This window comes from Gossypium arboreum, chromosome 3, assembly GCF_025698485.1.
Source record: "Gossypium arboreum isolate Shixiya-1 chromosome 3, ASM2569848v2, whole genome shotgun sequence".
NCBI lineage: Eukaryota > Viridiplantae > Streptophyta > Magnoliopsida > Malvales > Malvaceae > Gossypium > Gossypium arboreum.
Window position 1 is genome coordinate 95,995,822 of NC_069072.1, and position 27,876 is coordinate 96,023,697.

Here is a 27,876-nt window from a genome sequence, read left to right on the forward strand (position 1 = left end):
GATTTGAAAAATCACTAAAATTTGTAGGAATGGAATTAAATAGTGAATAAATTATGTAAATGAACATTGATGAATCTAATTTCATATGGAAGAAACGAAACGGTCATATGAGTTATATGTTAAGAGATATTAAAGTTCTTGTGAAACAGGGCGAACGGTTTCGGATCCCTGCTCCAACTTTGGAAATTCATTATAAATTAACCAGAGATAATTAGGAGTCATGCCATATACGGCATCAGATTTAAGCCCATGCACAGGAGATATCCAAGTCGTAATGCTCAAAGGTCACAGTAGTCGATCCCCGTAATAGGGAGAATTTAACTAATAAAGCTGTACTAATTGGCACGACCAAAATTCTAGAAAAAATATGTAGATGGACATATGAGTCTAATTTCAGGGAAAAATTATGAAACTGATTTTTGAGCTTTGAAACTCAAGATATGATTTTTAAGGCGACAGTGACGTAGTAACCAGCTTGTCTGGAAATTGTCTAGAAAAATTTTATTTTTTTTATGGACTGTGAAAATAATTAAGTCTGTGTGCACCTTGTGTTCGACTCCGGTAACGGACTCGGGTACGGGGTGTTACAACCCATTCTACTAAAACTGACAATATAGTACAACCTTCTTTACATGAAATGAGTCTGAAGGAAGTACATGAGCCATTCTGAAACAATAATAGAGGATCTATTCAGGAAGATTGAAGGCTACAAATCGAGGAGCTAAATGAATGGCAGATGCATAAACCGAGAACACCCGACAAACCAAATCTCTGATCGAACGAGGTCAATACCTTTCCAAATCAACTTAAGGTTGGAGATAGAGTCTTATTAGATGCCGCAAATCTCCACATTGTCGCTACCACACCTAATGAAGAAATCCTTCTTACGGTACTTAGCATTTTCCCATTCGGTACGATTGAGGTGAGTCATCCCAAGTTCGACAGTTTTAAGTAAACAACACACATTTAAAACATTATTTTGATGAGATTGATAGCAGGAATGAGGAGTATAAACTCCTCAAACCACCATGATCATTCAACGGAGAGGTAAGTCGAGCTTAGACTATAAATAAGCGCTTCTTGGGAGGCAACCCGAGCACTAACTGTATTAAATTCTTTAAAATTTAGTATTCGGCATCTAACTTACTAACAGAACACTTGAATACAGGTTTTCCACAGAGACACGGCCAAGCACACAGGTGTGCGTAGGGTCGTGTGAAAATAGGGCAAAGATTTCACCAAACACTGGCTGTGATAAAATGCCACGGTCGTGCGATATGGCCATGGTCGAGCCTGCCAAAACAACACGGACGTGCGACACGCCCGTGTGGAAGAACCGTGGATGAACCTATTAAAACAACACAGGCGTGTGACACACCCGTGTCTAACACCTGTGGTCGAACCTGTCAAATGAACACGGGCATGGGGCTTTCATACATGAGTGTGGGAGAAGCGAACAACGCCAGACACGGCCGTGCAACATGATCGTGTGTACCCACACGCCCAAGGAACACGGGCGTGTATTAAATGTCAAACGCATCAAAATTCACGAATCACACAGGCTAAAAATTGGTGAACACGGGCGTGTTCCCTGGCCGTGTGCCCCAATATTTATAAATACCCTACACTATTCACTTTCTTCCCCATTCAAAAACACTAACCCTAGCCGCTGCAAGTCCACATGCCCTCCCTGCCATGCCCGTGCGCTTCTTCCCACTCCATTTTTGACGCTCAATCTCTCTCCCCTAGCGTTTGTTCACTCCTTTCACTTCTATTTTACTTATTTCTAATGCTTAGTATCAACATAATCTTCATATCTTTTGAACTATTCTTCATTTTGCTCATTATTCTATCATTTAATTTGCATTCCTAGGATTAGTTATAATACATTCCGTGTTAAATCGAGATTAGGAAAACCTCATACCCATTACATTTATATTCTCATTCTCATTGTTATTGTGGTTGAGTTTGCTTTATATCAGTAGTCTTGGCTGAAATAAGTTAGTTCAAATTCATTACTTTTTCGTTCTTCGAATTTGTTTACCTATTATTATTATTCATTTATCTATTATTATTATTGTTTATATTACAGGTTTTTGATGTTGTCTTCATGAGGAAAGAAGGCCGCTATCCCTGCTTCGAAGAAAAGGAAGGGAGCGTCATCCTCCGCGGGTCCAACCACGAAAATTCATCACCCTCTCCTTCAGTTTCCCCGAGGGCCCTAAGAAGAAATTTTCCAAATCCTTCAAGCCCGACCTTTAATTGTGGGCTACTGCATCGACTGGGCTGCCGTAGAACAAGTTCAGTTGGCTGATGCGATACGGTCCCTCCTAACCACTGACCTTTGGGAGCTGTTCTTTGGGATTATAGAGCCAACATACCTCGAGCTCACGATGGAACTATGCTTAACGTTCTATCTTCAGACCATAATGATGAATTACGATGATCCCGACACGGTCCAGTTTTGCCTAGGCGGGTTAGTCCGCCAGCTAAGCATCCCAGAGTTCGGTGCTGCACTGGGCTTATATACAGGAAAGTTCAAAGAGGAGAATGACTTACATGTTCCCAGCCACCACATCCATCGTTCTCTTTTACGATGTTGGGACACACTAATACCAGGTGGGGCCACCTACAATCCTAGCTGCTCCAAGGCATCGGCTCTCCCTCCCTCTCTAAGGTACCTACACGCCATTTTGGCTCACACAATTACAGGGAGGTGAGAGAGCACCAGCGTCGTCAACACTCACGACGCCTACTTCTTATGGTGCATGTCGTACGGGCACGTCATCGACCTCGCCTATTTCATCGCCCTCCCCATTCAGCACCAGACGGAGTGGCATCAGAAGGGGGTCATCTCCATTGGCCCCTATGTGACCCGGTTGGCTCAACACTTCAGGCTCCTCAGCACTGCGACCCAAGAATCATCCCTTACCCTCATCGGCCAGATGTCTCTACAAGGCATCTCGAGCATGCTTAGCATGAGGATGATTGAGATTCGTCGAGGAACCTACCCTCCCCAATATCGTCTCGCCCAATCTGTCGAGGAGGAAACCTACGTGGACATTCCTGATAATGTCCCTCCACAGCACGAGGACCCACCGACTCAACCACCACCACCCTCTCGTCCAGTTCATGCGGCGGCTTCATATGCTGACATCTCTAAGCGCCTCACTCGATTCAAGCAACAGTGTTTTCAACGTTTTAACAACATTGATGCTACTCTACAGCAGATTTGTTAGCACCTCCACATCTCATCGCCAGTCCCACCTCGCAAACCATCCAGCGATGAAAATGTTTAAAAACATTTATTTATTATTTTATGTTTTTCATTTTTATTACAACTACTTTTTATTTTTATTTTTAGTTGATTTTAGTATTTTATTTTTAATTATCAATTTCGGTTATTTCTTTATGAGTAATTATTATTCCTAATATCACCTAAAAAGTTCCTGATTTTATCACAGTTATATAGAGCTCCTCAACTCATCATTGCATAGGAACTAAAAACTCCACCGAGAAAGGTTCTCCACGACTGCCATGTCCTGATCGACCAAGACCATAGCTACCACTAGATATAATATTCTTTTGGTGCAAGACTTATAGACTAATAAACCTCTACGACTACCGGAGTATCCTCCTCCACTCTCGAACCGATTACTCTCCAAACCTCCAGTTCGAGGAATTCATCATACAGGAAGTTTCACTTCTCTCCATATCTTATTTTTATACTCTAATATCTATCTTTGTACATTGAGGACAATGTATGTCTTAAGTGTGGGGGGATATTTATTTCATTATCAGAAAAATCCCTAAATGACTACCTTGTTCTCTTGAAAAGCTCTCATATTATATTTAGGATAAATTTTGATTGATTTATGGTTTTTGTTGATATATCTTGAATCAAAACATAGGCATTTATGCATTGATTGTTTAAACTTCAAGACATTAGAGAATCAAGCATGATAAGTTGATTTTTAAGAATTTAAAATCTTAGGTTGTTTCCCCAAAGTTTAGGTATTACTTTGAGTTGGAATTCACAAGTTTTAAACATAAAAAAGCCATAATTTTTGTGAGATTTTTGAGCCTTTTAAGCATCTATTGATTCTTTCATGCTCACTTTTATTATTGCTTGGAGTGCATCAGTATTGAACTGTTATTCTAGAACTTGCTTGATTATGCATGTCGAGACCACACCATTTGATTTGATATGTCAAAATGATTAAGGCACTTAGGATTAACCCACTCATTCCATGAAAAGCCTACCTCCACGATTAACCCCTAGTAAACCCCCTTGAACCTAACAAGCCATTTCTTGTATTACCCTTAATATTAACCCTTAACCCATTATTGTTGAAATCCCCTAAATTAATCCCTATTTTTGTTGAGATTTGAGTTGAACAAATTGCTTAGCTATATTTTGTTCTTAATAGTTAGTCTATGTTATTTAACTTGTTCTTAAAAAAAAATTTATGTATACACATCAGTAATTCCATATTCTGAAAAGAAGCTTTGTTGTACGCAAGTGATGATTCACTCTTTTTCTAGTTAGGCAATTTTCCAATTCAATCTCGATTCTAACCCTTTCTTTCAGCTTGTGACCACAACCCTAACCAATCCTCATTACAACCCTCTAAAGACCTTTTGATTGATGTATCATCTTAAATTATAGTGGTGGAAATTTGATTCTTATGCAAGCCTATGGTAATGACCTTTCATTATTGACCATTGAGTGCTTCATTTATTGTCCTTAAACACCTCGAGTGATTTGAGTGATTCTTTAGTAAGGATGTGAAACTCTGTGATATTCTGAATCGAAGATAATTACTTAGATGAGGGGAGACACCAATGTTTTCGGAATAAAATGCGCAACTTCGAATGTTTGAAACTTTTATGTTCTTTTAGTTGAATTCTCAATGTATGATTCCCTATAGATATTATTGATAGAAATTATAAGTTGAGAAGAATTTATTTTGATTATAATTTGAGAATTTTGCTTGAGGACAAGCAAATGTTTAACTGTGGGGGTATTTGATAAACCGTAATTTATACATATTTTTACCCCATATTTAACACATTTTATGGATGATTTCCCATTAAAATTGGTGAACTCAATGTCCCTAATGCTTTAATTTCATGTTTTATACATAGGAGAGCATAGGAGAGAGAAAGGAACGAGAAACGAACCAAAAACGGAGAAAATGGGCCAAAGTACGAAGTCAACACGGCCTGGACCTCCTCACACGGGCAGACCACACGACCGTGTCAATTTGGCAGGCTCGAGCACGACCTGAAGTAATCGCACACAGGTGTGTCACACGGGCGTGTCCCTGCCGAGCCCAAGTTGAGTCTAATTCAGAAAAGGCTAATTTTGAGGGCTTTTAGGCATTCCAAAGCCTATAAATACACCCTAGAGGAGGAAGAAACAGACACACAAAGAATAGGGGGCAAAGAATTACCCCAAGAAAGCCGATCAAGACTGAAGATCTCTCCTCAATTTCCCTTCAAGAGTTTTGGGTTTTCTTTATGTTTTGTATTCTTTATTATTCTGAGATGTTTTCTTATTTAGTTATGAACTAAAACCCCTAAATACCTAAGGGGAATGAAACTTAAGACGAATCTTGTTATTATTTTCTGAATAGTATGATAAATATTTAACTTGTTCTTAATTCTTGTTTTGATATCCCAAGATACTGATTCAAGATAAGCTCTTATTCATAGGAGGAATAGACCTTGTCTAAGAGTACATTTGTCATAATTAAGAGGAGTTGATTGCGCGCCTAGACATAGGGTGACAAGATTTTGCCGGATTAGGGTAAAACCTAATAAGGGGATCCATAGACTGAGTTAATGCAACCCTAGAGTGTTAATTAGAGAAAAGTCTCGGTTTTTCAATCTAGGGATTAGATGTTATTAGTCTTGAATAGGGATAATACAATAACTTAGGGATTTCTACGGAACAAGTTAAATGAATAAATCGTCCAATTCGGAGCTAGAATAACAAGTACAGTCTAGGTGGATTTTTCCTTAGGTATTGCCTTCATTCAATTATTTTCCCCAAAAAAATTTCCCAATTCTATTCTCTATGAGTTCTTAGTTTAGATAATTGGTTAGTTAAAACAAAAACCTCTTTATTCTTAGGCTAGATAATAAAAAGACAGTCATTACTAGTACTTTTAGTGCCTTTGGGTTCGATAATCCAGTCTTGCTAAAACTATACTACTGTTTGATAGGTACACTTGCCTACATCGCGATAATAGTTAGTTAAAGAATGAGTAATTATAAATATTTAAAACCTATCATGAAATCTCGCGATCAATTCGTTACGAAACAATTCAACGAGAGCCTTACTGCACAAATATGCTGCTGTAAAAACCTAAAAATTTAGACTCATAAAAATAAAAACAATCATCTAAGAACGGTAACAACCAATATACTACATACCACCCGCCAGCAATTTACATCACAAAGGAAAAAGAAACGGAATGAAAGTAAAAAAGGGAGGGGAATTTCAAAGGAATTTCAGTAGCAAGTGGGGAAGAGAAAACAACAGAGAACGAAAAGAAAAAAGAAAAAGAATAAGGAGGAAGAAGCGTTAGTTTTTCTAAAAAGAGAATTTGGAAAACTGATTTACTCAATCACACTACCCACATTATCTCAACCACCCACTAATCAGTTATCCACTGCAACTCAATCCCTTAATTTTCTCCCTCAACTCCCACTACACATCCACCACTCAGAATCCCAGTACAACACAACTCTGGCTTAAATTAAGCAAAAATATCACTCCTTACCATCGCAAAGAATCAAACACAAGACCTCCAATCCACCAACACTCCACTTAACTACTAGACCAGTAGGCCTATTCTGATATGGTTTTACAAAAAAAATAAATAAAAGCCTACTGAACAAGAGTGATGCTTAACTTAGAAAAAAGTTCAAATTTTGTCAAAGGCGTATCTTGAACTCGGGACCTCTCACACACGCCCAGAAAAATTAACCACTGAATCAGATACACAGTTGTGTCAAAATTTCCAAAAACAAAAACAATGAATTTGGGGTGTTACAACAATGCTTCGTAAGGTGCCATTTTTATATTCGATTGAAAACTACTATTATATGCAAATTCAATTAATGGCAAGTACCGTTCCCACGTGCCTTCAAACTTAAGAATGCAACATCTCAGGATATCCTCAAGTATCTGAATAATCTGCTTGGATTAACCATCCATTTGCGGATGAAAAGTAGTACTAAAGTGTAGTCTTGAACCCAGTGCATCTCGCAATTTCTTCCAGAAATGTGATGTAAATCTTGGAACTCTATCTGAAACAATAGAAATAGGCAGTCCTTGTAATTTTACAACCTCGGAGATACACAACTCAGCAAGCTTGTCAAGCGAATAATCTGTACACACAGGAATGAAATGAGCTAATTTTGTCAACCGGTCAACAACAACCCAAATCGCCTCTTTCTTACTTGGAGATAGAGGAAAACCCAATACAAAATCTATAGTAATTCTATCCCATTTTCACTCGGGAATCATAATTGGCTGAAGTAACCCAGACGACACTTGATGCCCAGCTTTAACTTGCTGACATATTAAACATTTCAAAATGAATTCAGAGATATCACGTTTCATACCAGACCACCAATAAAATTGTTTCAGATCATTATACATTTTCGTACTTCCTTGATGAATAGATAACTGATTTCTATGCGCTTCATTTAAAATCATCTGAATCAAGTCTAAATTTATCGGAACACAAATTTTGCCTCTGAATCTTAAACAGTCATCATCATCAACTCAAAAATCTAAATCAGAATTCAAATCACATTGAGCTCTTTTAGCTAACAATTCATTATCAACTTTCCGAGCTTCACAAATCTATTGTAAAAACAATGGTCTCGCTTTTAACTCAGCTACAATCGAGTGATCATTAGAAAGAGTCATCTGAGTATTCATCGCATGTAGTGTAAACAAAGATTTCTGACTTAAAGCATCAGCCACAACATTAGCCTTTCTAGGATGGTAGTCAATCACAAGCTCGTAATCTTTCAACAATTCCAACCATCTTCATTGTTGCAAATTCAGATCTTTCTGAGTCATTAAGTATTTTAAACTCTTATGATCAGAATAGACATGACATTTTCACTGAACAAATATGGCGCCAAATCTTCAACGCAAACACGATAGCTGCTAATTCTAAATCATACGTCGGATAATTCTTTTCATGCGACTTTAGCCGTCTCGAGGCATAGGCTATAACTTTGCCTTCCTACATCAAAACACAACCTAGACCATTCAATAATGCATCACTATAACTTACCAATTCTTTACCCGATTATGGCTGAACTAGCATTGGAGCTTCAGTTAATAAAGCTTTTAGTTGATCAAAACTTTTTTGGCACTTGTCTGACCATTTGAACTTAACATCTTTCTAAAGCAATCTTGTCATCGGAGTTGCAATCATAGAGAAACCTTTTACGAATCATCTATAATAACCAGCGAGTCCCAGAAAACTTTAGACTTCTGATACATATCTCGAAGGTTTCCAGTCTAGTATAGCCAAAATCTTGCTCGGATCAACCCGAATACCTGATGATGAAATGATATGTCCTAGAAAGCTAACTTCTCGTAACCAAAACTCACATTTACTGAACTTTCCATACAACTGCTTATCACGCAAAGTCTATAGCACTACTCTCAGATGTTCAGCATGCTCGGATTCATCACGGGAATAGATCAAAATGTCATCTATAAACACAACTACAAATCGATCCAAATATGGTCTGAAGATCCGATTCATTAGATCCATAAAAGCAGCAAGTGCATTTGTTAATCCGAAAGGCATAACCAAAAACTCATAATGTCCGTACCTCATTTAGAAAGCAGTTTTCAGCACATCGGAGTCTTTCACTCGTAGCTGATAGTAACCCGATCTCAAATCAATCTTTGAAAACATTGTAGCCCCTTTCAACTGATCGAACAAATCATCTATACGTGGCAGAGGATATTTATTCTTTATAGTCACTTTATTGAGTTGTCGATAGTCAATGCACATTCTCATAGTTTCGTCTTTCTTTTTCGACAAACAAAACCGGTGCACCCCAAGGACCATAACTCGGTCGTGCAAAACCTCCATCAATTAACTCTTGCAACTGAGCTTTCAACTCTTTTAATTCAGTCAGTGCCATTCTGTACGAAGTTATCGATATCGGAATAGTTCCTGGCACTAACTCAATGCCAAATTCAACTTTTCAGATCAGTGGTAAACCCAGTAACTCTTCGAGAAACACGTCTGGATACTCACATACAACTGGTACTAATTCGATCTTCTTTTCAGTCACTTTAGTATCAAGTACATAATCAAAATAAGCTTCACAACCCTTTTTGACATATTTCTGAGCTAACATTGAAGATATCACTGCTGGTAAACCATTCAGTTCATTAGACTCAATCTGAATAATCTCATTATTTTGGCATCGCAAATCAATAGACTTCCGTTTACAATTCACAACTGCATCAAGTAATGTTAGCCAATCTGTACCCAGAATTATATTAAATTCGTCAAATGGAAACAACATCAGATTGACTGGAAAGCAGGAATCTCTAATCATCAATAGACAATTCTTGCATACTTTATCAACCAAGACACATTTGCCTAAGGGGTTCGATACTCTAATAAAAAATTTAGTTACTCTAATAAAAAATTTAGTAGACTCTACAGGAAAAGTCTTTCTGTATAGTAAAGTTTCACATACATAAGAATAAGTCAATCCAGGATCTATCAATGCAATAACACTAGTATCATAGAGAGTGAAAGCACCGGTAATAACATCCGGAGAAGAAGCCTCTTCATGACCGCAAATAGCATAAGCTCTGGCAGGTGCACGAGCCTTAGATCTAATAGTTGTGTCATTAGTTCCCCTCTAGCTGCCACTCTTATCACCATGTTTCTAGGTGGTCTACCTCGAATTACCGTGTTACCAACCTCGTATTCTGCACCATCTGTAACACCCCGAATTTGGGCCTAGAAGTATTGGGCCATGAGTGTGGGTTCGTAAGGAGGTTGTATATAGGTATTTAATTGTGCAATGAAATGACACAATTAAATGTCTTTTTTGGTGGTTAATGGCCCTTAGAAGTGTTAGAGAAATCTTAGGTTCAAACTTGGGCTTTAGCAAAAATTTTGGCATTAAGAGAAAAAAACTTGGATGCTTGGATGAGGGCTTTTAAATTATTATGTTAAATAAATGACACAAGGAAGCTTGTAGTCTAGTGGTTGTGGCGTCATTAAGGTAGTATGGGAGCCTGGGTTCAAGCCTTGGCTCTTGCAATTTATTTTGGTTTTTTTAAGGGAACCTGGACTTTGGCCTTTAGACCTTATAATTAATTGGGGATAAAATATGACACAAAAAGCCTTGTGGCTTAGTGGCAAGTAGTATGTGGAGCATCTAAGGGGAGGCATGGGTTCGAATCCCATGGCAAGCAATGAGCATTTATTTTGCTAATGAGGCGACAAGAGTTGGTGTTGAATTTAAACTCGATGTTGGAGGATCCCACATCGGAAGCTAACATAAGAGTGGATCTGGTCGGCTTTAAATAGAGGAACCATGAGGAGAGTAAAGGTACCTTTCTTAGTGATCCCTTTCGCTGTATGGTGTGCTCATTTGGGTTGGGCGTCGGCTAAGAGTGCTGGGAGCGTGGATTAACTCCAGTCTCCTATCAGGTGTGTATTTCTCACTACTCTAGCTGTAGGATTGCTACTTCGGGCCGCGATGGGCCGAAAGGGGCTGTGTGGGCCCAATGGGCCTACGGGCCCAATTGGATAAGTTGTTTGATTGTGTAGTAAATATTGGACTAGGCTAGGTGAATCTCATATTTGTGGCTAGATTTGGGCTAAAAGGGCCATACGAGCGTGTGGGCCTATTTGGGCTGAGAATGGGCTTTAGGGCCATTCGTATTGTTATCCCTGTTTAGAATACTTTAGTTTATCAAATTACAGAAATGTTTTCGACTTATAAAATTACTAAAGTACCCTCAATTTATAGAATTACTGTTTTACCCTTGATTCACAGAATTACTGTTTTACCATCGATTGTGAAATTACAGTTTCACCCTTGATTGTGAAATTACTGAAATACCCCTATAGGTAGAATTACCAAAATACCCTTAGTTTGTAAAATTACCAAAATACCACTTGTTTGTGAAATTACCGAAATACCCTCAATTTGTAAAATTACCAAAATACCCCTAATTTACAAAATTATAAAAATACCCTTGACTTTCTAAAAATTATAGAAATACCATTGGTTTACAAAATTACTGAAATACCCTTGGTTTGTAGATTTACCAAAACACCCTTGTAGGATGAAATGACTAAAATACCCCTAATAGGTAAAAAGACCGTAAAGCCCTTGTAGGGTAAAGTGACCGTAATACCCCTGTATGGTAAAATGATGAATATGCCCTTATGTTCCGTATGACTGGTGTGCTTAGGATTTACATATATTGATATTGGATTAGTTAAGTTTGAGTGATAGGTGGTGGTTATCGTAGGTGATTGATTTTGGAAACGTTTCAACTTCAACCCATAACAGGTGTGTAATAACCCTCGCAGTACCTTAGATTAATATTCGCCGAAAAGCCGAAATGCTAAAATTCTGGCATTTCGGGAACTTGTGATTTTGCCTTTGCTTAAAGATGCGATAGATACAATATGATCGGTGTTTGGATCGATGGAGTATGTAAGAGTGCAATTTTCTGCACGATGGTAAGTTGGGCCTCAATGGGCTAGAATCGGGCCCAACGGGCTTTCGGGCCCATTCAGGTAAAACTGATAGAAAATGAAATCTGGAAAAGTTGCATGTTAACACGGTTAGTACTGTTGTAAAATTTGGATTAAGCAGGCTCAGTGGGCTAAATCAGCATTCGTAGGGCCCATTAGGGGTTTTGGGCCCAAAAGCCCGAATTTGATAAAGTGGGTTAAAGATCATTGTTTAAACACTCAGAAATATTGATAATTGTTAATGAACATGGAAACCCTGATATTTGGTAAAATTACAAAATTACCCTTATAATATGAAAAATGACTGTTTTGCCCTTGTGGGCAAGTGGTGACTTGGATTTGTGTGGTTGATGGATTTGATTGTGAATATATGTTGGTGATATGAATGACTTGACTATGATTGTTTGATTCAAATATGGGCATGACATTCTGCATACATGACATGTTGCATGGGTTGGGTTTTATAAATGGAGGAAGTGCTAAAAGGGCTATGCCCCGCCATCAAAAGGGCTTTGCCCGGTTTATCAAAAAGGGCTTTGCCCCAGTTATTAAAAGAGGCTAGGCCTCCAGTTATATGATAAAGCTGCTATGCTGCCAGTGGAGAGTTTGGTTGGGTGGGTTGAGTTATTCCCCACATAGTGTGTTGGTTGGTACGGGTGGAGAGTAGCGGATGGTGGGTTGAGTAGTCTCCCCAAATGGGCTTGCATACATTCATTGATATTACATGTGATATTGAAATGGGCCTATGGGCCATACCGCTTACAGTAAAGGCTTTGGCCAGTGATATGATTTATGAAAAGGCTTCGGCCCAGTGATATGATTTATGAAAAGGCTTCGGCCCAGTATATGTCGAGACTGAACTAGGGCTTAGGCCCATATTGCTACTGTTTAAGGGCTAAGGCCCAGTGTCTTCATTCTTGAATAGGGCTTTGGCCCAGATTGTACTGACACTGTGTTATTCACTGTTTGTTTTTTTGTTAGGGATTACACACTGAGTTTTCGTAAACTTACCACGTTTCTAATTGTGCAGGTAATCCCTAAGCTTAGATGGTTTGGAGCTGCGAGGGACTCAGAGATGGCCACACTCATTTACATTTCTTTTAATTGCAATAAATAGCCGATTTATTTCTTTATAAGTTTTATCTTATGAATATTATTATTTGGTTTTGGGTTGTAATAAGGCCATTTTAATTATTTTTCTGGGATTATTTTATTTTATACCCTATATTTTTCTGATAACAATATGAGTTAAACCTAAGGCGCGTTTCCAAAATGATAATTGTTTTCAAAATAACGCAACGATACAATTAATTGGTTTATTAAAAATATCTACTTAAATGAATTCCAACTCGTTTTTCTCAAAACCTAACCTAGCACCAAAGTGTGGCAATGGTTGTGGGCATGTCTAGGATTGGATCCAATCAAGAGCTTGGTACTTAGCGACCTTCATGGTTCACCTCCTCTGCTTTGGATACCTACCGGTGCATGACTTCCATTCACTTTATTAACTTAGCAAAGACTATCTTTTAAAACACTAAGAAGGACGTTGAAAGAGGCATGGGTTTTCTTAAAAACTTCAATGTGACACGTCGGATCCGGCCATAACGTCTGGGCCAAGTTTGGGGTGTTACACCATCTCTTGTTTAACCAACTTAAGGCATTCACGACTGAAATGATCTAATTATCCACATTTGAAACAAGATCGATCATTTAATCTACAATTACCCGGATGTCATTTACCGTAATACTTGCACTCAGGTTGATTAGGCCTGATGTTACCAACACTAGCTACTGAGGTAGCTTTCGAACTCATAGGTGGTCTGTCTTGATCACGTCTAGAATAACCCACGGTAGCCTTTGAACGGCTAAAATCATCTCAGAATTTCTTTGATTCTAAATGAAATGACTTATTCAATGATCTGTTTTGCGAATCTCTAGCTTTAAAATCTGCTTTTCTTTTCTCTTTCCCGAGTTCTTCAGCTTTGTATGCTCGTTCGATAAGTACCACAAACTCTTTAATTTCTAGAATTCCAACTAACAACCGAATATCTTCATTCAAACCATCTTCAAATCTCTTACACATTATAGCTTCAGTTGAAACACATTCTGTAACATCTTGATTTTCGGATTTATTCGCGGTTTTCAATTTTTTGTAAAGATTTCTAAAATTTTGTATTTGGATGTGAAATTAATATTTTGAGTAAGTAAATGGGCTTATGGAAGGCCCATGAGTTGGCCAAAACCCAGTTGAATTTTTGGAATTTTAGACTTAGGAGTTAGGGGTTCTGGCTAAGTGGCCCTTAAGTAGAGTTGTGGGTAAATTGCATCACAAAAAGAGCCTTGGTAAAGTGGCAAGGGTGACGCCACCAGGCTCCTAGGAAAGTGGCGTGTGGAGCTTTGGGGAAGGCAAGGGATCGATTCCCTGTGTTGGCAAATGGATGCATTTATTTTTAAGTGCGAGGAGGGTCGGTGTTGGAGTTCGTGGATTCGCTAGAGGAGAGTTGAATCAGTTTAAATGCTTGGATTAAGGAGTGATAAGGGGAGAGATTTAAGGGATTGGGATGAGGCTAGGAGTTAGCCGAATGGTGGGAATTGAAGAGGGAAAATCGGCAGGGGGATTATGAGGTTAGTATTTCGGCACTTAGGGTATTGATGGTGCCGTTTTCTTCTGCTTTTACACCTTAGGATTGTTCTTTTCTCTCTTCTTCCTCTCTAGCCAAAACTACCACCTCCCCTATTCTTCTTTTTCTATTTTTCTTCTTCACAACCATTCATCATACCTGCTATTCATCAATACTGTTGCCGAATCCATAAAAGCCGAATCTTGTGATCACTACTTGTGTCGATTTCTTCAAAGCCAGGTTCTTCTATGTTCTTTTGTTTTTATTAAATCTACGATTATCTTATCTTAATCCTAGATACCTGACAGCAATTCTTCTTCAAGGTCATAGCCTCATATCTCCATCTCCTTCACCACCCAAAAGCCGAAGTACCACTGGTTTAGGGGCTTATAGCCGAAATTTCATCAACCCTTGGATTCGGGTTTTACCATTGTTCTAAGGTTAAATCTGCACCGGATTGAGGTAATCGGTAGGAGTAAGGGTAAGTACTTATCATCTCGGATCTGTTCTTATTTTGCAAAGTTAAGAAAAGTCAAGTCCCTAAAATTAGGGAGGTGTCGATTTGGGCATGTGGCTCTAAGGGTTTTTAACTGACGTTTTCTGTCAATGATTAGTGCCTTCTTAAGTGTTGGATTGAAAGCGTGAATTATTGGAACAATCAGATTCGGAGCTAGCTATCGATTTTGGCAAAAAGGTAAGGGTTCAAAGGCTTTTTAGGGATATGGTTCGATCATAGATAAGTAAGTTTTGGGGGTTTAGTGATTATGGTTTGTAATTAAGAACTGTGCTAATCAATTGTAGGACATCGAAAGTGATCTCGAGAGCGATCGTCATGAATCGGTGTGTGTTAGAACACCTTTCCTTAGTTCAATTCGGCAAAAGCCGAAATACCGAAATTCCGGCATTTCATAGGCTTGTGAGTATGCGAATGCTCTTAAGACATAGAGTAATTGTTAGATCTAGCACCGCAAAGTGGTAAGTAAGTTCGTGTGACATTTTAGCATATTTAGGAAAAAGAGGCCTCGATGGGCAAAAGCGGGCCCAATGGGTGACGGACCAATATGGGTAAGAGATGGGCAAAGTAGCCTGTCAGTTAGATGGTAGAATCAAACTGCATAAAATTGTTAAGAATTACTGGAATAGCTTATGTAGTTACGTAAGTTACAAAATTACCCCTGAAGAGCATAATTACCGAAATACCCCTAGGGTTTAAAATGACTGAAATGCATGAATAATTGATACTGTATTTTGCATATTATGCTTTTATTAATATCTGTTGCATGGGATTGGGGTATTGATGGAGGAAGTACTGAATGTGGTTCATCCACGTACTGGAGGCTTTGCCTCAACTTTCTGATATTTGAGTGCGTTCTTTGCCTTTGTGAGAGTGTAGGGTGGGTGGGTTGAAATATTCCCCACATGGAGTGTAGGGTGATGCAGGCGGTGTAGCGGTTGGTGGGTTGAGTAGTCTCCCAGTTGGGCTTGCATTCATTCTTGATATTGTTACATATGTTCTTGAAGCGGGCCTATGGGCCATCTTGTTATGTTAAAAGGGCTAAAGCCTTGCTCAGATTCAAAAAGGGCTTGACCTATTGGGTATTGATATCCGATTAGGGCTTAGGCCCATGGGCTCGAGCTGATTTGGACTTTGGATGGGCTTCAGATATATCGAGTTTTCCCAAACTCACCCTTCCTCTTCCATCCTTGCGGTGAGCCCTAGTTGGTGGATTTGGAGCTGGGCGGGATTCAGAGTGACCACACGTTTTCTGCAAATTCGTTTCTTCTGGTGAACTGGATTTTCGACATTTTTATTTTATGGTTTCGGGTTTTTGTTGTAATAAGGCCGCTAATTATTTTATGGTTTGGGTTGCTTTCTTATTATTTAATTCTATAATGATAAAATTGAACTATGGTAACTAACGAAATAGATTAGCTCTAGGACGCGTTTTCAAAAACACTAAGTGATTTCAAAATAACACAAATACAAGTAAGACTTCCGCTAAGCAAACGTTTTCAACCTTTTCTTAAGATGGACATAACCAAACGGTTTTATCAAAATCATACGAGATGTTAGAGTGTGGCAATGGCGGTGTGCATGTCTAGGATTGGATCTGAAGGAGCTTGGTACTTAAGCGGTCAACGGACTCACCTCCTCTCTTTCTGGTTTCCTACGGTGCCTGACTTCCATTCACTTTAACCTACTTTTAAAAGTGTTTTTTTCAAGCACCAACTAAGGTTTTCCAACTAAGTAATACGGAATGTTTTGAATGCTTCAATGTGGCGCGTCAGATCCGGCCATAACGTCCAGGCCGGGTTTGGGGTGTTATACATTCTCGTGCATATTGACTTGATCTCACAAATTCTCATTTGTATTCCGTAACATAAAAATGACCTTGTTTCAGTTCAAGAAACTCTTTCCGTTTCTGATTTATGAATCTCTAACTGATGTATTTCTTTCTAAACTCAATCTGAAAGAACTCCCAAGTAACTAGTTCTTTTGGAACCACTGATATCAATGTTTTCCACCAATGGTACGTCGTATCTCTCAAAAGCAAAACAACACACTTAATACATTCATCAGGTGTACATGACATTTCATCAAACACTCGTATTGTATTTTCAAGCCAGAACTCAGCTTTCTCAGCGTCATCATCAGTAGTGGCACGAAACTCTTCAGCCCCATATTTTCTAATTTTCTCAATCGAAGGTTTACTCAATCGGATTGGATCTATCACTTGCGGCACAACTGGGACTTGTTGATGAACAGGTGGGGGTGGAGGTTATGGAGCAACCAAATTAGTTCTAATATACTAAGTGAACCACTCATTCATCATTTAATAAAAGGCTTGCTTAGCCTCTCCCACATGACTATTCGTCACGGTCTAGAGTCAGATTATGCTGTCCTTTGAGCAAAAGCAGGCGCGTTACTCTCTACATCGTCATCTACGGCTCTTTCGGGATCCATTTGCTATATAAAAACACATTTTGACTATCAAGAATGATCACACTATTGCAGTTTATATATATGGCATGTATAGCTAGACTCTCACGCGCTACATTAGTCCTAGAATCGACTAAATCGTAGCTTTGATACCAATAAAATGTAACACCCCTAAACCGTATATATTGTCAAAATAGGGTTACGAGGCATTACCAGATAACACACCTCATTCACATACACTTAAGCATTCACAATCGAAATAAATTCAAAACATTCACAGTGTCCTCTATAAGGCTCTACGAGACCTTAAAACATGCTTAGAAAAGGTTTGGGACTAAACTGATAACATTTACAAACTTAAGAAAACATACAAAATTTCAAACATTTAAGGGTCACACGCCCGTGTGAACAGGACGTGTGCCTTACACGGCTACTAGACATGCCTGTGTCACAGGCCGTGAGAAAATAGGGCATACATATGGACTTATAACACACAGCCGAGGACACGCCCGTGTGCCAGGCACTGTGAAATCTAAGGGGGTTACTGACGGGTCACACGGCCGATCACACGCCCATGTGGCAGCCCGTGTGCCACACACGGCCAATAGACACGCTCATGTCTCTGCCTGTGTGGACAAAAATAGGCCATTTATAAGGCCAACATGCCATCCAAAAAGGGTCATCCTTACAAGCATCAACCAAAGCATAATTCATGACCAAATAGCAACCAAAACCATACCTAAACATGCATAATTCAATCCATAAAATCACCAATCAATATCATACTCAATTTCATATAAAAGAATACCAATTTCATGAACTAAAATCATACCAATCCACTTGTCTCAAACAACATATAACCAAACTCAAAATCATATCAAAACCTTACCATTTTAACTATCAAATCATACCAAGATGGCCATTCACACAAGACCACATATATACATCAATTATAACATTTTTCCATCACATAGTCTATTCCAAAACCAATTCCATAGTCTCAATCATATTCATACCATATCACATGGCAAGAAATACACATAACACATATCATAACATCACTAGCCTATACATGCAATATATCAATATTTACAGCTTCAAAAGTACCAAAATAACGTTCGAGAGTGTGACAACGATCCTTGACGATCCCTGAGCTCAGGGTAGCTTTTATAATGTATAAAATAATGAAAAACACATACAAAGTAAGCTTTCAAAATCTTAGTCAGCCATATATAATTAAACTTAAAACATAAGATAATTATAAGCCAACTTATCCATGGAATCCATAGCAAATCACATACACAAGTTTCATAATTCACATCTAACTAACCTGTTCTTAATGCACATGCATTTAACCACTATTCTTTCTTATGAAATTCACATGTCATCATTAATAAACATATTTACCTTTCATTCTTGAATAACATATACATTCCATATGTACCTGAATCGGATAGTCATTCACATTTTCATTCCATTCTTGATATTGCCCGTTGAACCATTCAGAATTGATAAGGATACTCGGATAGCTCGTAAACTCGTAGAATATCATATCCTAGATATGGTCTTACTTGTTATCAAATATTGATGCCACTGTCCCAAACAAGGTCTTACACGAAATCATATACGATGCCAATGTCCCAGACATTGTCTTACACATAATCTCATATCAATGGCAATGTCCTAGACATGGTCTTACACGATATCACATCTCAGAATCCTAATGTCATGTCACTTGTATCCTATACTATTCCTATGGTTTGTATAGGAATTTTGGATATCGTAACTTCATCAATTCTTGCTCATATTTCCCCATTCAACATTCATGGAAATGCAGTGACTAATAAACATTTGTAAAGTAATTTAATGGCATTCATTTGTATATGAACTTACCTCGTAATCGGAATAGAGGAACTGGATCGACTATTCGTCAACTTTCGATTTCCCCGGTCTAGATTCATTTTCTTTCTTTCAGGATCTATATGTATTCAAAATTAATCTATTTAATCACCAAGTCAAACTGTTTTATCTAAAACACACAATTTGAGCTTTTTTATATTTTAGCCCCTAAAGTTTCACATTTATTCAATTTAGTCCCTATTTCATAAATACACAAAATTCACACAGTTTAATTTAATCTATGCTTAGCTGAATTACCATAGTACCCCTGGTAGCCATATTTCACATTTATTCACACTTTAAACCCCACATTTTCATCTTTTCACAATATAATCCCTAATTGACATTTTTGTCTAAAATCACTTTATAAAGCATAGATATCTATTATCAAGCTTTAATAATTCACTATTTAACATCACAAAACTAATGAATTCATTAATGGAATTTCATCAAATCATCAACAATTTCATGAATTTAAGTATGGGCTAGCTAGAACACATAACAACGATAACAAAAACATAGAAATTAACAAAAATCGAGTTCAAAACATACTTCAGTTAAGCTTAACCATGGCCAAATGCTCAAACCCTATTCATGGCTTTTCTAGCATGCATTTTCAGCGGAAGAAATGTGGAAAGATGGACACAAATTTGTTTAGTTTTATTTTATTAACCTTTATTTCATTAATTACTAATTTAACATTAGTGATAACATTAAAATTCCACTATCTCATGTCCATCTATGTCCATTCATTTATTTAATGATCAAATAACCACATAAGTATCTTATATAGCATGCTACTTTTACATTTTCAATGATTAGGTCCTTTTATCAAATTGAGCACATAAACGGTGAAATTAAATCATGAAATTTTCACACATACTTATTCACATGCTGTATATACTGAAAATAATATTAAAATATTTTTTTCTGACCTCGGATTTGTGGTCTCAAAACCACTATTCCAATTTAGCTAAAATCAGGCTATAACAGTAATTCTGTTGTTGAATGAACAGGGCTGGAATTATTCAGGTGGAATGTTCATATCAAAATAATGCCAAGACAAAAGATTGTCTAATCAACTACTCAGGGAATTACTACTATAGCCTGCTTCTTTCAATAGCTAGATTTAAGCTAGAAATATGAGTTACTGTATGTTTATAGAATTTTGTATTAATAACTGCAATGAATGATCTTTTTTGCACAATTCGCAACATCTATGTTTAGAGTGCTACGAGTATTTTGTTGAATATTCACTTATATCACACAATTCTATATCTAGTATATTTAACCTTTTAAGAATTAAAAATACATCTATGAACACAACATACAATCAACTATGTTGAGAGCTTGCATGCATGTATTTAAAATAAGCATAAATTGAATGAAATAGTGATATAGGAAGATTCAAATCATGAACATGAAAGATGATTAACATCCATCCAAATAACTCCAACCTAGAAAAGATTTAGCTCATGGGTGGAAAGTAAACACCAAAATTAAATCATTCGTCAACATTTTAAAGAAGTTTGAATCATAGAAATCAGGAAAACTAAAGTCAAAACTGCAGGATTTCTCGCCACATGAATCCAGGATAGATGTCTCTTTCCCTTCTTGAAGTCTGTATTCTGCTCTCCAACAGAGTTTTTCTCTATGCAGAGAGAGGTTACTGTCACCAGTCTTTTTTCCCACACAAATTCTCCTCCTCCTCCTCCTTTTCTTTTTATCTCTCCTTCTTTTATTTGGTAGATCAGTCCCCCATCAGCACCCATTTTTTGTTATTCTTTTCATGTTGGTTTTTCTACTACACGTCTAGTTGGCTGAGAGTGACATGGATAGAATACTGAGTTATCTTCCCAGAATTGCCATGGAAATTCTATCAGCAATCAGTCTTACTAATTGCCAACGCAATGTTTCATTTCTCTTATTTTCTTTTTGCATCCTCTTCATCATCTTCTTCTACGTACACCTGTGTTCACACAAAACCAAATCTTCTCCCCAAGTGATAAAAGTAACAAATAATGGCCAATGTAGCGCAATCCAAGCTTTGTTTTATAGTGTTCCAAAATTATCCTAAAAATGTAGATGTACTTACTTAATTTCAAACAATTAATTCCATCTAGAGGCCTAAAATATAACTCTTTTCAAGAGTTACCACACCCCCAAACTTGAATTATTGCTTTTCATGAAGCAAATAATGTATGAATATGCATGAATGCATGGAATTGCCAAGATACTTAGTCAATAATTATACTGGCAAATCATAAGGAGCATACTGTGTACCTCTTTTCTCCGCAATCTTCAATTGAAACAAATAAAAATTGCTTAAAGTTCTTGTAAACCTGTCTAGCAAATGAAGTGAAGAAAATGGTTCCTAAAAGTAAATGTTTCTAAATATTTCAACAATTAAAACTATAACAGATTTATTCTGAATATACCTAGGTTATCTCTCTCCTAAACTCAGTTTTTATTTTATTTTATTTATTTTATTAGAAATTTATTCAATTTCCAACACAAATTTTTTCTAGGGAATTCATATTGCCATATTTATACTTGACAACCTCAATGGAGCATACACTAAACTGCCATGTCTTATATCATGTAACAATTTGAATATAAATCACTCATGAACGAAAAGCTTTTAACTAAAAAGATGGATCGGGCAAACAACTACCTTCTTAGCAATTTAGCCTCAAGATTCAGTAGAGTGTCCCTAAGATATGTACACTTTTTTTAGACAAACACTCATATCTGAACTCATTTCCCTGGTCAACAATATAATGGAGAAAACAAAATATTACTGACCTATTCAACAGGTTCAAACATTAGAGTATTCGTGTAACACCCTTAACCCGTATCCATTGCTGAAATAGGGTTACGGAGCATTACCGAACTTATTTCATAATCAACCATACATTTCACATACATTTTCCACTTCCAAATAAAAGTCATCCACAATCAATCATATAGTCACTAATAGGAGCCTACGAGGCTCAAATCATGCATTAGAAGTGGTTTGAGACTAAACTGATAACTCAGGAAATTGTTGGAAAACTCAAAAACATTTACAAAAAACAAGGGACATGTAACACCCCTAACCTGTACCAGACGCCAGACTAGGGTTTCAGAGCATTACCAGAACATTCAAAACATTTTTCCATTAAACCACGTAAATTACTATTCATTTACTGAGATCGTCCATAGCGTACCTTGATCGGGCACTCGAGGCCCAATATGAGCATTAGAATCGAATCGATAATTAATCGGGACCTCTAAAATTTTTTCGCGAATTCACAAAAGTTTTCCAAGGTACAGGGCTCACATGCTAGTGTGGTCCAAGGGACACGCCCATGTCAGAGGCCGTGTTCAGCCCCGTTAACTCTATGACTTCCACACACGGCCATGCCACATGCTTGTGTGCTAGGCTGTGTGGTTAATTAATTTAATTTGAATTAGGTGCCGGTTTCAGACGGCCAAGACACATGCTCGTGTTCTAGGCCATGTGCCATACACCGCCGAGACACACGCCCGTGTACCCAATTCTGAGCATTTTATTTCTCAAAATTTAGGTGCAGGGGACACACTGCCTAGCCACATGCCCATGTTACCAGGACATGTGTCACACACGATCTAGACACACACTCGTGAAGACAAAATGAAGCAGTCAAAATAGGGAATTTCATCATTTAACATGACATATCATTGCAAGAACAAGTGTTTATAAACTTACCTTGGTTTAACTAGACCTACACTTGAAACACACAATGAATAACAACCATACCAAGCATTCAAAATAGGCAATTTCATCATTTAACATGACATATCATTGCAAGCACAAGTGTTTATAAACTTACCTTGATTAAACTAGGGAAATAACAACATTAGGTCTCATATATTTAACTTAACACATATGGATATATAACATAATAACCTACATAGTAATACCAAAATGAACCATTACTATGCGTTCCAATGGCTAGGTTACAAAATAATAATTCAAGCCTCTATTGGCCAAGTTTTCCTATACATGCCATTATACCAAAATGATTTTATTAAGTATACCTAAAATGCTAGTTGATAGTGTGGCGATGCGCCAATGATCTTCCAACCTTCACTTCCAAGCACTATAAGAAAGGGGAAAAATAAAAGGATTAAGCATTACATGCTTAGTAAGTTCATATAACGGAAATTAAACTTACCAATCTTTATTACTAAATCTAAACATACAATATCATGTTTCCTTCCTTTTGGCTAAATTTCACTAAGCACATAAATTCAATCAAAAGTGTTAATCACCAAAATCTTCATATAAATGAAGTAACATAGATGAGCTCATCAAGCAATATTCTATCTAGTCATTACTATTTCATCTCAAGGTTTTTATACGAAGTCAAGAGTTATATGTCCTTTGAATCATTGAATTCCAATGAATACTCAAGTAGTACACTCGAAGTGTACGATTCAACAATTCATCAATTTCTTATTCAAGTGTACCCATTAGGACACTTAACCAAGAAACACTCTCTCGAGCCACATATAGTTTAACGAGAATACCAATCTAGGCTAAATCCTTTATATAACGTATGCTTAGGGGAGTTCAATTAGGATTACCAATCCAACCTAAACCCTAATCATAACGTATGTTTGAGAGGTATTATATCAGAATTACCCATCCGGGCTAAATCTTTTTTATAACAAGGTCATTGGGATTACTCGTAGGAGCTAAATCTCATTCGAAACAAATGCAGGACCCTACTTGTTTTGGGAAAGCTCACACATTCATCGGAATTCAACATCCAATCGGGACTAACCTTTTATCACCATTTCAAGCTTATTTTCATTTTTCATCATAGCATACAAGTGAAGCACATCAACATAAATCACATTACATACAACACAACAATTAATTAACATAATTACATGTCCGATTAAGTTACACGAACTTACCTCGACACTTGTTCGCGTAAAAGTCTACTAAAACCAAATCTTTTCTTTTCCTCAATCTAAACTCGAATTAGTGTTATTCGGATCTATATAAATGAATTTAACATCAATTTCACACATTTCATATCTAAATGGACTCAATTTACGTTCTAGAAAAAATTACCATTTTGCCCCTACTTTTCCATAAATTTTAATTGTCCCTAGGCCCAGAAAATAAAACTTGTACAAATTACTCCCTATTTCAAGCCTAACCAAAGTCCTATTACAAATTTTACAACACATGTTTACATAAAATTTCAGAATATTTCCTTCAATTTCACAAGTTTACATTTTAGACCCTAAATCAAGTTTTCATCAAAAATCACTTTGCAAAAGTTGTTTATCTATCATTAATCTTTCATTTTCTACCATAAATTTCTAATTTCTAGCATAATACATCCATGATCCATTTTCATACCATGATAAACTTTCAAATTAATCCCTCAAATAGAGAGATTGAGCTATCTCAGTTTCAAAAATACAAAAATTACTAAAAACGAGACAAGGAAACTTACCCAATTAGGCTTTGAAAGCTTTTTTTTTCTCTTACCTAGGGTTTTCGTGTATTTCTAAGGTTGAAGATGACAAAATAAGATGACATTTATTTTTTAGCCATCGTTTAATTTAATTATTTATTTTAAATTCCAATTTTGTCCGTGACCTTTTTCTATATTTCCATGGATGAGTCATTATGAAAAATCTACATACTTTTCTTAATGGTCTAATTACCATACAAAGACCTCTAGTTTTGAATTCCATAGCTATTTAACCCTTATAGCTTCTAGAATTCAACTTTCGCATTTTATGCGATTCAGTCATTCTCGTAATTAAACACTTACTCGATAAAATTTTCGTATCAAAATTTTCACATGACATGCCTATTATAATGCGCACCATATAATGAAATAAAAATAAACCCTATTTTTAGGTCAGATTTGTGGTCCTGAGACCACTGTTCTAATTTTACTGAAAAGTGGGTTGTTATAGGACACACGCCCGTGTGGCCCAATTGTGTGTCTCACACGGCCGAAGACACGCTCGTGTCACAGGCCATGTTGACATTTGAAATGGGATCACATGGCTGTGTCCCAGCCCATGTTTGACCCCGTGTAACCCCCTGACTTGGGTCTCACGACCAATACACACGCCCATGTGACCAGTCCGTGTGGACAAAAATAGGTTATTTACCAAGCCATCTTTCTCACCCAAACTTTCATTCACCTACACAAACCAAATGGCATATAACATGGCATAAATAGGCATTCCAACCAATCTCAACCAAGCCTAATTTATGTTATTTTCATACCAACAACTATATGCCTTATCACATCATATTTTGCCCATTCAAATCATGCCAAATTCACATTCACAAATCACTTAACTAGATAACTTCATATATGTATTTTCTTACCTAAATCACATGCATACCACATCTCTAAATTTCAACCATATGGAACTCAAATTACCAAATCATAATAAACATCACATAGCCATTATCAACCACATAACAAAAGGTCATTTGCACCTATATATATACACATCACCAAGCATGCCAAAGTAACACAAATTACATGGCCATACACATAACCAACCATATAAGACAAATTACATGGCCATACACATAACCAACCATACATCATTTACAAGCCAAATCAAATGGCTAAATCTATTACTAACATATATACCAAAATGACTATAACTCCTATACATGCCATGCAACCAAATACATAAATTCAAAAGTAGCAAAGTGATAGCTTGATAGTGTTGTAACACCCAAACCTGGCCTAGACGTTATGGCCGAATCTGGCAATGTCACATTCCAGTGTTTTTCAAAAAACATACTGTCATGGAAAAACCCATTCTATATTAAACCTCTTTGTGATCTTAACGAAAATTTAGGATATCTCGTTCATTATTAAAATTCAAGTCATTTTAGAAAAATTTTAATCATATTAGATTGTTATTACATTTTAAAACATTGTTTGTTGCGGAAGCTTTTAAAATATGTTGCGTAAACGTGGTGTTTTGAAAAGCATTTTTGTTTTGAAAATCCTCGTCCTACTACTAACATGTATGAGTCAAAATAAATAAAATCCCAAATTAAAACTTAAAAATTTAAAGAGGCCTTAATACACAAACAAATATCCAAATTAAATTTCTTGTAAAATAAAAAGGCAAATATGAAAGCATGTGCGGTTGTATGACCACCTCTGAGTCTCTCGCAGCACTGATCTATCTAAGATTGGGGATTACCTGTGCAAATAAATAGAGGGCTGAGTTTACAAAAACTCAGCGTGTAATCCTTTAACAAATAGTCAGTCAGTCAAATAGTGGCAAATACAGTCTAGGCCTAAGCCCATTTCATTAATAATTCAGCTTCAGATAGGGTCTTGGCCCATTATAGTATCAGCATCAGTGTGGACCTGAGCTTATTTTAGTGACAATAGCAGTACAGATATGCAATCAGAAATCCTGCCCAACTAGCCTCTACACTCTACTCCGTCCACCCATACACTCCATGTAGGGATAAAATCAACCAACCCATCCCTGCAGTCCAAAATAGCACCGGTTGTGGCACTGTATTTGCAGAGTGCTGCCACTATAGTACACTTCCTCCAATCAATGTAAACCCATCCCCATGCAGTATGTCATGCATCGTATCATAATATCATTCATGTGTGCAATATATATAAAATGGCATGCTCGAATACAGTCATACATCACATAAGGGCATAACAGTCATTTCACCTCATAGGGGCATAATAGTCATTTAATTAATTTGGGGTCTAGGCATACTTACCGACCCAACAGTAGGTCCACAGCTGTCTCGAAAAGCCCGTGCAACCTTATTAATCACAAAGTGAAAATGGGCCCAAGGCCCATTATGTGAGCCCGTGTGGCCCACAAAGCCCAAAAATGGCCTTGGCCGTGTGGATACATATCCCAGCCCAATATTCTCCACACATCCTTGTGGTTTATCCATGTGGGGTCCACATGCCCGTGGGGCTCACACGGCCCATTTCGGCCTAACCTAGCCCAAAATGGCCTAAGCCTATGAAATCGCTCATGGTAGCCTCTACGATCAAACGCCTGCGTTTATGCGCTTGAAATACCACACAAGCGGCCACGCGCCCGTGTAGTGTCAATGGTCACATTTTTTGGCTTTTGCCGATTTACAATTTGGGCAGTGTTTACACACACCTGATTACAGAAACACGCTTGCAGCCCTCGAGCACTCCTAACCTTAATCCAATCCACAAACATTCAATTAGTCACGAGGAAATCAAATTAATACTACTCTTTTCCAAAACACTTATTCAAAGGTCAATTGTCACATACCTTGATTCAAACCCCCAAGCCCTTACACACACTTAAACCGTTGATCAAGAATGATTTTACCACTCCATCGATTATTATCTGCGTACTAATTAGAATCACTATTAACATCAAGACATAACCATAGTTTGATCTCTAAACGAAAATAGACACAAATTGAAATCGCAGATTCACAGAGTAGGAATAGTACACAAAATCGGCAGAGAGGGAGAGAGCAGAAAAGATAATCTGGCGCAATGAGTGTAACATCCCAAGCCCGAGACCATCGCCGGTGTCGGACCCGAGGGGTTAACAAGCCAAGTTCACAAGT